We start from the raw sequence: 13,117 nt of genomic DNA, 5'->3' as shown, positions 1-13,117 counted from the left end.
GGCATAGTTAGGTTTTGGCAGTAAGATAATAAGTTGATTACCTTGAAGACTCTGTCCTTCACCCTTGGGTACCTCTTCTTAGGATCAGCTGAGATCACTTCTGGTCCCACAGAGGTCACCAATGAAGAGGATCCTTGTCGTAAGGGATGTGAGTTTTGGGGGCCAAAGTCAGGAATATTAGAGTTTTACTGATATTACATCTCACATCTTGTACCTGCTAGGTGGACAGCAACTTGGGGACAAGAAGCAGGTCCCATTCATTGCTGTGTGCCCCATAGTACCTGAGGCCTGGCTTTGGCAGCACTGGCAGTAAACACTAGTTGAAGGATTAGGTGAATTACCCACTTATCGGTTATTACCCACACCCACAGTGTGGAGGTCCCTGAAGGTGACAAGTTATAAGGATGGGAAGTTTGCAGGTTTCCAAAGCCCTGGGCTTTGTGGGAAATTGCCCCTAGGTCCTAAAGAGGAAGCCCCAGCCTCTGCCTCCTTCTCATCCCCTGGAAGCCCAGTTCCAGGTTTGAGCTGTGGAGCCCTCTGGAAAGACTTCTGCTCTTGTCTCCTTCCCTGCTCCATCTGGCTGAGTGTCTCTCGGGGCCCGGGGTGGGGTGGGGATGAGGATTAAAAGAGGAAGGGTGGGGCTGGATCCTAGGGTGTCTGGGGAGGAGGCTAGTCTTCATCCTGAGACCTGAGGAGCTGTTAGGCTTTTGAAGCAGCTGGTGAAGTGCTCTAACACATCCATAAATGGAGTCAGTGGGTTGAGGCCACAGGGACAGGGGCTGCCAGAAGCTGCATCTGAGTCCGAGAGAGTTGACCATGCCCAGGAAGGGCAGTGGCCGTGGGGCTTGAGAGGAGCAATGGGTTTGGGCAGACTTGGAGGAGGGTGGGAGCAGGTGTAGCAGAATGAGTGAGGGTTCAGGCTTGCTCGAACATGAGGGTGTTAGAAACTAGGAACTGAGACAGAAGTTACTGGAAGAAAAGGAAATTGAAGGTGGAGATGTTCAGCCTGGGGCATGCAAGGCACGAGGAGTCTGTATGACACCCAGAGAGATGTTGGGGGGCCCCAGGGAGGTGGACTCAGTGGTCCTTGGCTTGAAGAAGGTACTGGCATGAAATCCCTCCAGGCAGCCTGCTGAGACCTGGTGACCAGAGAAACCAGTAATGGAGGCCTTTCCTCTCCTAAGTGGTCTTTTCTCTCTTACAGCGTTCTCTGCCACAGAAAGTTCTTTACCTGCACCATCTACTCTATCCACTAGCAAGTAAAGCTTCAGAGGGTTTATTACTTCCTTTACATTTGCATGTTTTTTTTTCCTCAACTGTCACTGTCTATGGCTTTGCAAAACCATATGATGAATCATTTGAAACATCAGATGTGGTGTTTCATTAAGACCAGCAAGGCCCCAGGCCTGGCTGTGCCACCATGTTTTACTCTTACTTTGCTGGCTTATATCGGTGACTGTAAAAAAAAGAAAAATAAGAAGGGCCCCCAACTCCAACTCATATTTGTATACCATCACCCAAATGTACAATGTCAGTTGTATGTATTATATAGTTTAATGCAGCTTAATTTTTTTCTTTTTCATTTTTGACTGCTGGATTATTTGGATGTCCCTCATAATCTGTGTTCACATTTATGACCATTTCCTGCCCTATTAAGGTATATGATTGTTTTTACTGAGGTAGATACTTTAGTAGAATTTGTAAGGTTGTTGAGATGTTTTATATACCCATAATTATTGAAACCAAAGTGAAAAACTCAGGAAAAATGTTGAAGGATTATGAACAATAGTTGGATTTTTGCAGTGAGAAACCACATCTTCGGTTAACACACTCCTGACGAATAAACAGCTTGTCAGGGTCCTGTGCAGTACTGGAAAGATCTAGAACTCTATTCCCTTGATTTGGAAATAAGACTCCTTTCCCTGAAGTCCTAGGAGAATCAGGCCAACTAAAACAGCTCTTCAGGCAGGTCGGGCCACTTAGAACAGGCCCAAATACCACCAGGCATCATTGTGAGCTTAGAGTTTTCCATATTTTTCCCAAGCATACTAGTATATTGGACATTCATCAAATTTGGAATGATAAATTGACCTAGAAAGGAAGAACTGAAGAAACAATATACAGAGTTAAGTCAAGGCAAGGGTATTAAAATGAATCCATCTCCACATCTCCTATTATAGCTTCATTTATAGGACTCTCTTTCAGAAACAGTGTAACATTAATTTACATGAAATTGGAAGTTGAGTTGTGCCAAAACAAAGGAAAATAAGAAAACCAGAACTATTTGCGAAGGCCCTCAGGGATACAAGATGCAACTGTTTAAGGAAAGCAGACTTTCTAAGTGCTTCAATTTTGAAAATGTGCTTTTTGAATGGGAACGTTCTAAATATTTTTAGAAGAAAAAATTGCAAGAATATTTGAACCATTCACGTTGAGTATTCAAATGAGACAAACAAGCAAACAATAATTATGCCACAGCAAATGTGTCTGGGAAGGTGGGAAGGGCAGAGCGCGTTCTCTTTCCATCCCTGCAGTGACATCTCCATCTTGTGGGCCTTTTCAGAAATGGCCAGGCGCTTGTTTGGTGTGGTGACTGCAGTTACTGGGTGATTGTGAGGGGGTCGGAAGTCTAGTGCCTGTGCCTGAAGGTACTTTGAGGCCATCAGTCTTGGCGCTTGGCCTGGGGAGTACGCTGATAATGAGGCCCAGCTTATACCACGAAAGGGGGCATTAGGTAAACACACTGAGTGCTCGGTGGGAGCACACTGGAAGAACCCCAGGCCTAGATTTCAGGGGGTCAGGGGGGACTTCTTTGAACCCCCGTTGAGCTGAAACCTGAAGGATCAGTATGTGCCTTAAGCAATGATTGTGTTCTCTCTTCCAGTTAACAACAGTACCATTGGTTACTAGAAATGACAATCAGCTGCCTGTTTTATAGATTCCTATCAAGAGCCTTTAGAAAAGTTTGGGAATTGTCTGCCCCGTGTAGTTGTCCCAGCAGAGCTTTTCCTAATTCCTGGATGACAGTAAACCCACATATAAGTAATGGCACCTCCATTGAGAGTAATAATGGATAATAAGGGATGAGTAAAGGATGCAACTTTAAATTTTAGTTTTATATGGGCTTGACATGTACACCACATAGCATTTAAAAGGTGTGAAGGGCTGTTCAGTGAAAGTGAACCCTCTCCCCAGAAGCGGCTACTCCTGGCAGTTTCTTAGCTATGCTTCCAGAGATGAGCTCGCTTCGGCAGCACGTGTGCTTTGCTTCCAGAGATATTTGATGTTCACAGAAGCGTAGACATGTTTAATAATCTTTACACAAAGAGTAATACACTGTACAAACTGTTCTGCATTTTGCTTTTTCACTTTAAACATGTACCACAGTACTTTTATAATTGTTGCATTCTTTTTAATGACTGCATCCTTCTTTCCTCTCTTCATATATCCAATTCCATGTTGCTGGGCCCCAGTGTTTTGCTGTGACCAGTGACACTGCAGTATAATTCTTACCCATGTGTTATGTTGCATATGTGTGGTTATCCGTAGGGTAAGTTCCTAGAAATAGATTTGGTAAGTCGGTTGTTGATGCATTTTAAATTTTGTCAAATTGCTCTTCATGAAGATTGTACCTGTTTTGATTGTCAACCATAGTGTGTGATAGAGCGTGTTTGCCCATCCCCCTGCAAAAGGACCATTCAACTTCTCAACCTTTGCTTACCTGGTAGTGAAGAGTTATATGTCAGTAAAAATTTAAATTTGCGCTTCTCTTACCGTGAGTGTGATTGAATGTGTTTTCGTATATCCACAAGCCTTCAATATTTCCTTTTCTGGGAATGTTTGGTTCATGGTCACTGAGTTCTTACCCAAGTGTAGGGGTTATTTATGGACTATGATAAGAACAGCAATTATTTTCCTCAATCATTGGTCTTTTTACTTCATTTCTGGTATTTTTGCCATGCAGAAAAATTTAAATTTTATGAGTTAAAAGTATTAATCTTTCTTGTCTTCTGGTTTTGTGTTCCTCATGAGGCAAACCTTTTCTCCCATGCTTGCTTCCAGAATTTCGAGCTACAATTTTCACATTGAAATATTTTATCTATCTGGAAGTTATTTTGGCACATAGCATGAGGCAGAGATCCACCTTAAATGTTTTCACTTGTTTGCATACCATTTAGTGAATAATCCATCGTTTCCCTACCAATTGGTCGTACACCGACAGGAACACAGATTCAAGCATGGGTCTGTGTTCAAACTGTTCCCTTAGGAGCAGCTCCCGCCTCCTGCCTTCTCTGAGGCTGTCAGGAGCTCTCCTTCCTCCCAGTTCTTGTCTTTACCGTTCAGTCAGTTGTCTTTGGAGTAGGACTGTATCATGGGCTACCTTGAAATGGTCCCATTATTTTTGTCATCTGCTGTTGTGCAGTTTTTTTATAGTGATTGACATATGGAATAGAGAACGAGGGGTATTTGGGGAGCCTGCGACAGAGCAGCAAGGACCAGGAGAATGGGAGCCTGCTGTGTTGAGCAGTGACTTCTCCCAAGTTAAGCTCCCCCTTGTGGGATGTCACTTCCTGTGACCCCCTTCAACACCTGTCTCCACCACTGGTGTGGTAATTTCTTCCTCAGAATGAAGATGTCTGTTTCCATGCATTTCCTGCGTGTTTTCAGGTACTTTAGCTCTTGTATTTATTACGTGATGGGCAGACCTTTTGACTGTTGCCCTGAGTGTAACTTGCTGATACCTCTGTCTTCCTCATCCTGATTTCCTCCTCCCCGCGGGCTTTCTGTTCAGCATGGATCTGCATGCTTGTGTCCTCTTGTTCTGGTCAGCTTTGGCTTTTGTCATTTCTTGCCTCTTCACTAGTACCTACATGTGCCTTGAGGTTTTGCTTGTTTGGTCTTCAAACCACTGCCTTCTCCAAATATATGATTCGTGTGTTTTTCTGGATCTCAAATACTTGCTGGCTATGTTCCACCCCTTGATCTATATGGTACTTTGTTAAAAATTGTGTTAGTGGAGTCAAGAGCCCCACTGTCCATTGGGGCCTTAGTTAAAGGTTTTTTTTTTCTTTAATTTTAAATTTAAATTGGTCAAAGTAGAATTCTTTAAAAGATTTTATTTCTCAGAAAGAGAGAACATAACCAGGGGGGAGCTGCAGGCAGAGGGAGAAGCAGGCTCCCCGCTGAGCAGGGAGCCTGATGCAGGGCTCAATCCCAGGACCCTGGGATCATGACCTGAGCCCAAGGCAGACATTTAAGCAACCGAGCCACCCAGGCAGCCCGTCAAAGTATATTAAAAAAAATAAATAAATAAACCTTGAACATCACTGAGAAAATCCTGAATAGTATATAAAATAGGATAAAAGGCATTGCCTTACTATGTGATCCACAATCAATGGCACCCAGTCCATAACTGCCAGTAGGAAATAAAAGGTACCAGTGTGGACTGAGTCCCTACCATTCGAAGAAGTTGTGTTCTCCTTTTACCATGTAGACTTCCTTCTCACCTGCTGCTAATTCCTGATCCCTGTCTTGTTACCCTGAGGTCCTGTAAGGCTCAGTGTGGTCCTGATTAATTGACTGTGTTACACCCAAAGCGCAGGAGGGGAGAAGCACCGGTGCATTGGCCAAGTGAGTTTGCGGTAGGTCTGGCTCCCTTATGGCAGCTTCATGCGGTGACTCTGGGTGTTGGGGGACCATCAGCCCTCTGTCCTGCAGGAGGACTCCGAATCCTAAATAGACTTTAGAGACTCTTTCTCCCTCGTGTGTTTTGGAGCCGACTCCTCACCATTCCTACCACCAGAGATTTAGTTCAAGATCTGTGTCATGCCTGGACTAGCTATTGAGTGATCAGTGTCCTTCTGAAATGTAGATCTGAGCCGGTGACTTTTCCTGCTTAGAAACTTCGAATGACTCCCACTGCCTATCAGTGAAGCCCAGCCTGATTAACATCACCAATAGGATCTCTCACATTTGGGTCCTGCATGCACCTCCCAGCTTCATCAGCCATCATGTCCCCCATCCTCACTGTACTTTACCCCCATGGAGATGCCATGAGCATACCATGCTCCCCTGAGGCCCCTTCTGCCAAATTTGCTCTGTTCTTTGACTAGCCTCTCCTTTATTCATTCACTTGATTTCTTCTTGGCCTCCGAAAGCCATGTAGATGACATCTGTCCTATAAAACTCCTCTGACTTCCTCAGACAGAATGAACTGTAACGTCTTTGTGGATTCACACACCTCTATTTCAGCTCTCGGCCCTTCGAATCATTATGCGTTTACCCTTTTGTTTCAAAAATTGGGTTCACAAATCTGCAGTGGTCTGTGGTAGTGGACTTGGGTCCCACAAAGCCATGGGATCAAGATGGTTAACTTTCCTAGACTGGCCATTTTATTATAAGATTTGGAGAAAATCATTAAGACAAGCAGGACGATGTGCTATAGGATCCATGTTCACATGACTTCTAAAGAGACCGTTTTTCTTTTTGCAAGGCAAAAAGCACTCTGTGCTGATCTCGCGTTCCTTGCCTTCTCCTGTAGGACAACTGCTTCTTCTTCGCTGCTGTTGGGCAGAGCCATTTCTGTGTCTCCCATGTGAGAGTCCCCAGCCTCCTGTTCGCTGCCCTGCCCCAAACCTCTTTGTCAAATAAACAGGTGCACAGATGCCTGGCCAGGTTTAATCTCACAGAATCCTGTTTTCTTCCTTTGGAAAGTGGGATTAGAATAGATTTTTTTTAATTACACAGTTCTCTCATCCTTGTTTCTATAAAAGGTAAACATAGCAACCTTCAAGGATACGTATCGTAATTCTTTTGGGAAGTGAGAACAGTGTGTGTAACAGAGTTAGGTGAGATCTCTGACAAGGAAATGCAAATACCACTCCTCAGAACAGCTGTGCCCACAGAGCAGCAGACTGTTACCCCGTGCTGTGCACCGAGTCCCTGTGCCATCCCCCTTCTGTGCACCTGCTCCTAGTGGGTCAGCCCCTGATGAGCTGGTTTCTGGTTATCATTGGCCACCGTGGTTTTACACTAGCATTGTACAAAAATTACAGAGTGAAAAAGGGTAAGAATGAGGGAAAGATTGCTCACTCTGAAAATGTCCTCCTGGGTCCCTTGTCCCATTTCCCCCCACTGCTTCCCACAAAACCCAGCCATAAGTAAATAAGCATTACTATTAGAATGGGAGAGACTGAGTTTCTTCCTGGGTTGATTTGAGAAAGAGTATGTGTGTGTAGACAGATAGCAAGATATATAGATAGACCCTCCCCCCACACTTTCTCACTCTCTAATCTTTGTACGGTGCCAGTACAAAACCAAAGTAGCCAGTGACAACCGGAAACCTAGCCACTGGGGGCTGCACCTGCTCATACACACGTATAATGACCCTTCTATTTCATTCAGCAAGTATTTATTCAGTGCTCATGATGTGCCCCCCCTATGCCGGCATGGGAATCCAGCATTGATTTAATCAGAACCTGCTCCTGGCTTCACTGGGCTCACACTCTAGTGGCAGAAACAGATGATAAGCAAACCATCAGCAAATAGAGAGTTTCCATTGCAGTAAATTTTGTGAAGAAAATGAAATTTCATAGAAGAGCTTAGAGGCCATCAAAGTGGAGAGCCTAGCATAGGTGCTCAGTCCTCGTGAGGGACACCTCTGGTAAGAGGTCTGGGAAACTGACTCACCAGTGTAAGACCTGCTGCATTTTATCCCTAGGCTTGCCGGCTCTCATGATGAGGCGAGCAAGCCCATTTAAATGAGGAAAATTAAAAAAAAAAAAAAAAAAGAGTGAGTCCACGTCTGTCTTCAAAACAGATCCTGAGCTAGAGAACTATGTTTGGAAGAGATTTGGTGTTTAGAGAAGGGGTAGGCATGCATGGGAGGTATAAGTTGGCCTGGAGAGGAGAGGAAGATAGAAGACGGGGAGGATGGACCTCTGTCTGGGCCCGCAAGGCCAGGAAGCCATGATGCAAGAGCTTCTGGTGGCTATCCATGTTTTGGAAGCTGCAGGAAGAGTTTAATTATGAAGCCACATTGGGTTGGTCCTGGAGCTGTGACGGGAAGACTGGCCTCCCGGCTGGCGGACTCATTTGATCTTGGACAGGAGGGTGGAAAGTAAGAACGAACTGGCAAGAACTGCTATGAGCCTGGGGTCAGGGCCTGAAGAAGGGGCCAGAGGACAGGTCGAAGCCTGACGCCAGCTAGGCCTGGAGGAACGGCCTCATGGCCTGCCGGTGAGTGAGCACAGTCACGTGAGGCTGCACATGAGGCCAGTCTCCATGGCATGCCGCACGAGCTCTTCTCTTCCCCGCTCTGTCTGGAAAGCTCAGACCTGTTGAAGCAGCATGGGACAGGCTGGAGAAGGGAAAGCAAAAGGAAGCCTTAAACCCATGTCCCCATCTTTGATAGCAGAGGTCTCCGGGATTGTAGCAGTGATGATAGAGAAAGGTTGCCTGTTTCTTGGGGCTGCCTCTGGGGTTTGCTCATTTCATCTTGAGAGCTGAGATGTAGCCCCGGAGTATGAAAGAAGATTCAGACATTTCCTCACTTCAGGGCAAGCAGACGCCTTTTATAGCGAGGCATCACCCAGAGTTATCTCTTCTCCTGTGATCCTTAGATCAGGTGACCCCCAACTTCACAGCCAGGCTGTGAGGACAACCTCACTGTTGTGCATTGTCAAATTGCCATTTTATTACTATTCTTTGACCTCTGTATCTTCATATTAAATTATCTACTTGTGAATTAAGTGATTTCTTTTTTTTTTAAGATTTTATTTATTTATTTGACAGAGAGGGACATAGCGAGAGAGGGAACACAAGCAGGGGGAGTGGGGAGAGGGAGATGCAGGTTTCCCGTGGAGCAGGGATCCCGATGTGGGGCTCGATCCCAGGACCCTGGGATCATGACCTGAGCCGAAGGCAGATGCCCAACGACTGAGCCACCCAGGTGCCCCTCTTCTTTTTTTTTTTTTTTTTTAAAGATTTTATTTATTTATTTGACAGAGAGAGCGAGAGAACACAAGCAGGGGGAGCAGTAGAAGGAGAGGGAGAAGCAGGCTTTCTGCTGAGCAAGGAACCCGGTGCGGGGCTCAAATCATGACCTGAGCCGAAGGCAGACGCTTAACCGTCTGAGCCACCCAGGCACCCCTTAAGTGATCATTTCAAACATCAGATAATTTGTGACCTTAGTTTGACTTCTGTGCCTGTATCACCAGAGATCATTTTTTTTTAATAAAAAATGTTGAAGATCTGCTGCTTTACAAATAAGACTTTTACTTAACTCCAACTTACCAAAAGAAGTGTGTGTGTTTAAATAGCTTATGCAGTATAATTGACATAAAAAAGTTGAGCAGAAGTGTCGACGTACATATGTGTGGGTGAAACAGTGCCGGCAGATCTTCGTCAGCCCGGACACTGTCTCATGCCCTTCTGTGCTTATAGCTGCCGCTCCCCATCCCAAGCAACCGCAGGTCTGCTTTCTGTCATTGTAGATTAGTTTACATTTTTTAGAGTTTTATATAAATGTAATCACACTGTGTGGTCTCTTAGGGAGGGGTTGACGTCTTTCAATTAACATAACCGTTTTAAAATCCAGTCATTGTGTTGTACGTTTAAAGACTTCATTCCTTTTTATTGCTGACTAGTACTCCGTTGTAGAAATAGACCACAGTTTATCTGTGGACCTGTCGATGGACATTTGAGTTGTTTCCAAACTTTGGCTATGAGCATTTGTTTGCAAGTCTTGGTATGGGAATGTGCTTTCATTTCTCTTGCTGAAATACCTACAAATGAAATAGCTGAGTCATATGGTAGGTGCATGTTTAGCTTTTTAAGAAATTGCCAAGCTGTATTCCAAAATGGTTGTACACCGGAGTACTGCTGGCCTCATAAAATGAGATGAAATGTATTCCTTCCTCTTGAACTTTCTCTAAGACATTGGTCAACACTGGTGGTCTGGCCTATCGGACTTGTTTATATACCCAGCTCTGCTGTATCCCAAATGGGACTCCTCTGGCCTCCGTTTCCTCATCTATAAAGGGGACAATAATGGAACTTTGTGCAAGAGGTCGTAGGGTTTAAAGAATCATTTCACATAAAATAATTGCCACACGGTATTATTGTCTCCATAAATGGTAACTCTTATTATCAACCACATTTCAGTGAAATGGAGTTCCTGTTTCAGACATCCTGGCGAGGGAGGCTTTAACCAGATGTGTTTCTGGGGCAGCCCCTGGGACCTGGTATGGCCAAGATTAAATATTGCAATTCCTCTCCCTCAGAGTATATCATCCGCTCTGTTGCAAAATCTCTGGCTCTGCTCCACCTGCATTCTTAGGTGGCTTCACTCAGTTGCAGTTGCCTCGGGTGTAACTTACGTGACTTCAGCTTTCCAGCTGTGTTCTGGGGTGGCTCGCCGTCCCGGTGACTCACCCGGCTGGAAGTCGCGGCAGGAAGTTTCGGATCAGATCCCCAGCCCACTCCCGCCTCTCAGCCTGGGAACTGCCAGGGTCCTATTCCAGATCTGGCCTTGGGGATGGCGGCTTAGCTTTCCCACCACATTTAGAGATTATAGGCTCCCCACATAAACTGAGATGTGTCATGTACCTGTTATGGCCCAGATGCTGTTCTAAGCAAATGCCTACCTAAACTCTCATGTTAACCTTACAGTGCTTCATGAGTTGCTAGTAGTATTACCACCATTTTACAAACAAGTAAACTAGGCTCACAGGTGTTCAATGATGGGCCATGCTCAGGTTTTCTCTAAGCCTTGTGCTCATTCCTTTTTGCCATAGCTGGCCCTCAGACCGGCCAAGATTAAACATCACAGCAACTTCCAATCACTGTAGGTATTTTTCCTGGAAAACTTAATATGAAAGATAAAAATCTGTTAAAGATGCCTTTATAAGGAGAAGAACTTACCGTGCTAGCTTGAATTTTGGCATTTGGGTGTTTGTTTTTTGTTTTTTAAGGATGATTTGGGATATTCCCCTTTGGTTTGAATGCATTCCAGCATTGATATTAATAGGTTGAGCCCATTTCCAGAAACAGGATTTATAGGACCACAGTTTATGTTCTCACATGTTGGACTTATCCAGGAGACCTAGGGAGGTCTTTATTAATTTATTAATATTATGTTTATAGTCTTTTGTTTCCAGTATGACCAAAGTGGCTAATATGCATCTAGGACAGAAAAGCTCATTGTGGGGAGGAGGGGTCTTTTAATTCTCACTTCCTGCTACAGGAATCTGTGTTAGGGTGCTCAAGAGAATGGATCTTGAGTTGTTCAAGGCATTTTGTTTCATTTCCAGAAAAGAGGAACCATTCTGCATTGCTTTGAGTTAACAGCTCACATTTTGGTTCTTTCCGAACTGAACTTATTAAGGAAGGAGACTTCACGTATTATTAATGCTGCCTGACAGAGCGTTTGCTGTGTTCTGACCAGAGAGTCAATATGAGAGCTTCCTACAAGGTCCAAGTGGGCAGGAGCACAATCTGCAGGAAGGAATGGCCTATCCATTTGACTAAACTGGACCCTCCTTAACTTTCTCAAGTTCTAATACTACTTTAATTAATTAATTTAATTAACAGGTTCTAATATTCATAGTTTATATAAGGAAATGATGTTATGTACCATATAGAGAAGCTTCACTGTGGCTTCATTAGCATAGCCATTAGTGGCCCATCATTAAGTTATATATTAAGTTTTTCCTAAAATAAGCAGAAACATTTAGAAGAAAAAACTAAAGTCAGAAGTGTAAGGCGAATGGCAAGGTCCTTATCTTGCTCTTCACCCAAGAACACAGACCACCAAGTTTGCTCCTGTCTCTTACCTCTGAAAAGAGATCTCAGAAGGTAAAGCTGCTAGGGCTTAAAGAGACTACCACACAGGACAGGCTGGGAAGCTGTGCTGGATTCAAATCCCCCATATAGGGGAGAAACAGTCCCTAAAATAATTCTCCTGTGTAAAGTATGTTATTTTTTGTTTTAAAATTCTGGAACTAGGGGCACCTGGGTGGCTCCATCGAGTAAGCATGTGCCTTCGGCTCAGGTCATGATCCCAGGGTTCTGGGTTCAAGCCCCACATTGGGCTACTTGCTCAGCGGGGAACCTGCTTCTTCCTCTCCCCCACTTGTGCTCTCTCTCTCACTCGCTCTTAAGTAAATAAGTAAAATCTTATAAATAAAATTCTGGAACTAGACTTAACTTTTGATGTCCAGCTAGCTTGGAGCTTCGAAGATATTTGATATTAAAAGAGAAGTCCTTTTGGGGCGCCTGGGTGGCTCAGTCATTAAGCATCTGCCTTCGGCTCAGGTCATAATCCCAGGGTCCCGGGATCGAGCCCCGCATCGGGCTCCCTGCTCGGCGGGAAGCCTGCTTCTCCCTCTCCCACTCCTCCTGCTTGTGTTCCCTCTCTGGCTGTGTCTCTGTCAAATAAATAAAATCTTTAAAAAATAAATAAATAAATAAAAGAGAAGTACTTTTGATTCTTAAAAAGCAAAAGATTGGCGTCCAAAAATATATTCCAAGCTTACAGAAGATTTTAGATAATGACAGAAAGTTGTAGGAGCTATAAAGAACATTGTATATAAAATTGAAGCCCTGTCCCTTTGATTTTTTTCTTCCCCAGTGATGACCACCTGAAATTGGTTTTATCATTTCCATATATGTTGCTATATTTTTACTAAATATAAATATATCCCTAAATAGTGTATGATTTTGCTTTGCGTGTATTTAAACTTCACATAAATAATAGCATACTATTCATATTCTTCAAACTACTTTTCTTGTAAATATATTGTGCTTTTGAGAATCACCCATGTTAGTCCATTTCACTCTATTCGTTTTTCACAGGTGTAAGGTATTTCTTTGTAAAAATATATATATCTTTTTCTATATAGATGTTTCTAATCATTAACCATTAACAATACAAAACAGTGTAACATGCAGTATTTTTGTATGTATTGGCCATCTTTAGCATGCAAAAGTTGCTCTCTTGTATAAATCTAAAAGTGGAATTGCTGGGTGGTAGGATATGCACATCTTCAAATGCATTAAGTGCTTCTCCAAAATGATTTTATCAACTTAGACTCCCAGAAGCAACATAAGAGAGTTC

General features: G+C 43.8%; 1 protein-coding gene across 7 annotated transcripts in view; it reads left to right on the top strand.

The window, feature by feature from the left end:
* The window catches only part of FHOD3 (formin homology 2 domain containing 3), a 453,128-nt gene that overhangs the window by 341,571 nt on the left and 98,440 nt on the right, over window positions 1–13,117 (top strand). The window lies entirely within an intron of this gene.

Source organism: Eumetopias jubatus, unplaced genomic scaffold (assembly GCF_037043125.1).
Source record: "Eumetopias jubatus isolate StellerSeaLion01/CBP00866 unplaced genomic scaffold, mEumJub1_p1.0 scaffold_16, whole genome shotgun sequence".
Classification (NCBI taxonomy): domain Eukaryota; kingdom Metazoa; phylum Chordata; class Mammalia; order Carnivora; family Otariidae; genus Eumetopias; species Eumetopias jubatus.
Note: the sequence above shows the minus strand (reverse complement) of the source record. Positions and strands in the feature narration are given on the sequence as shown.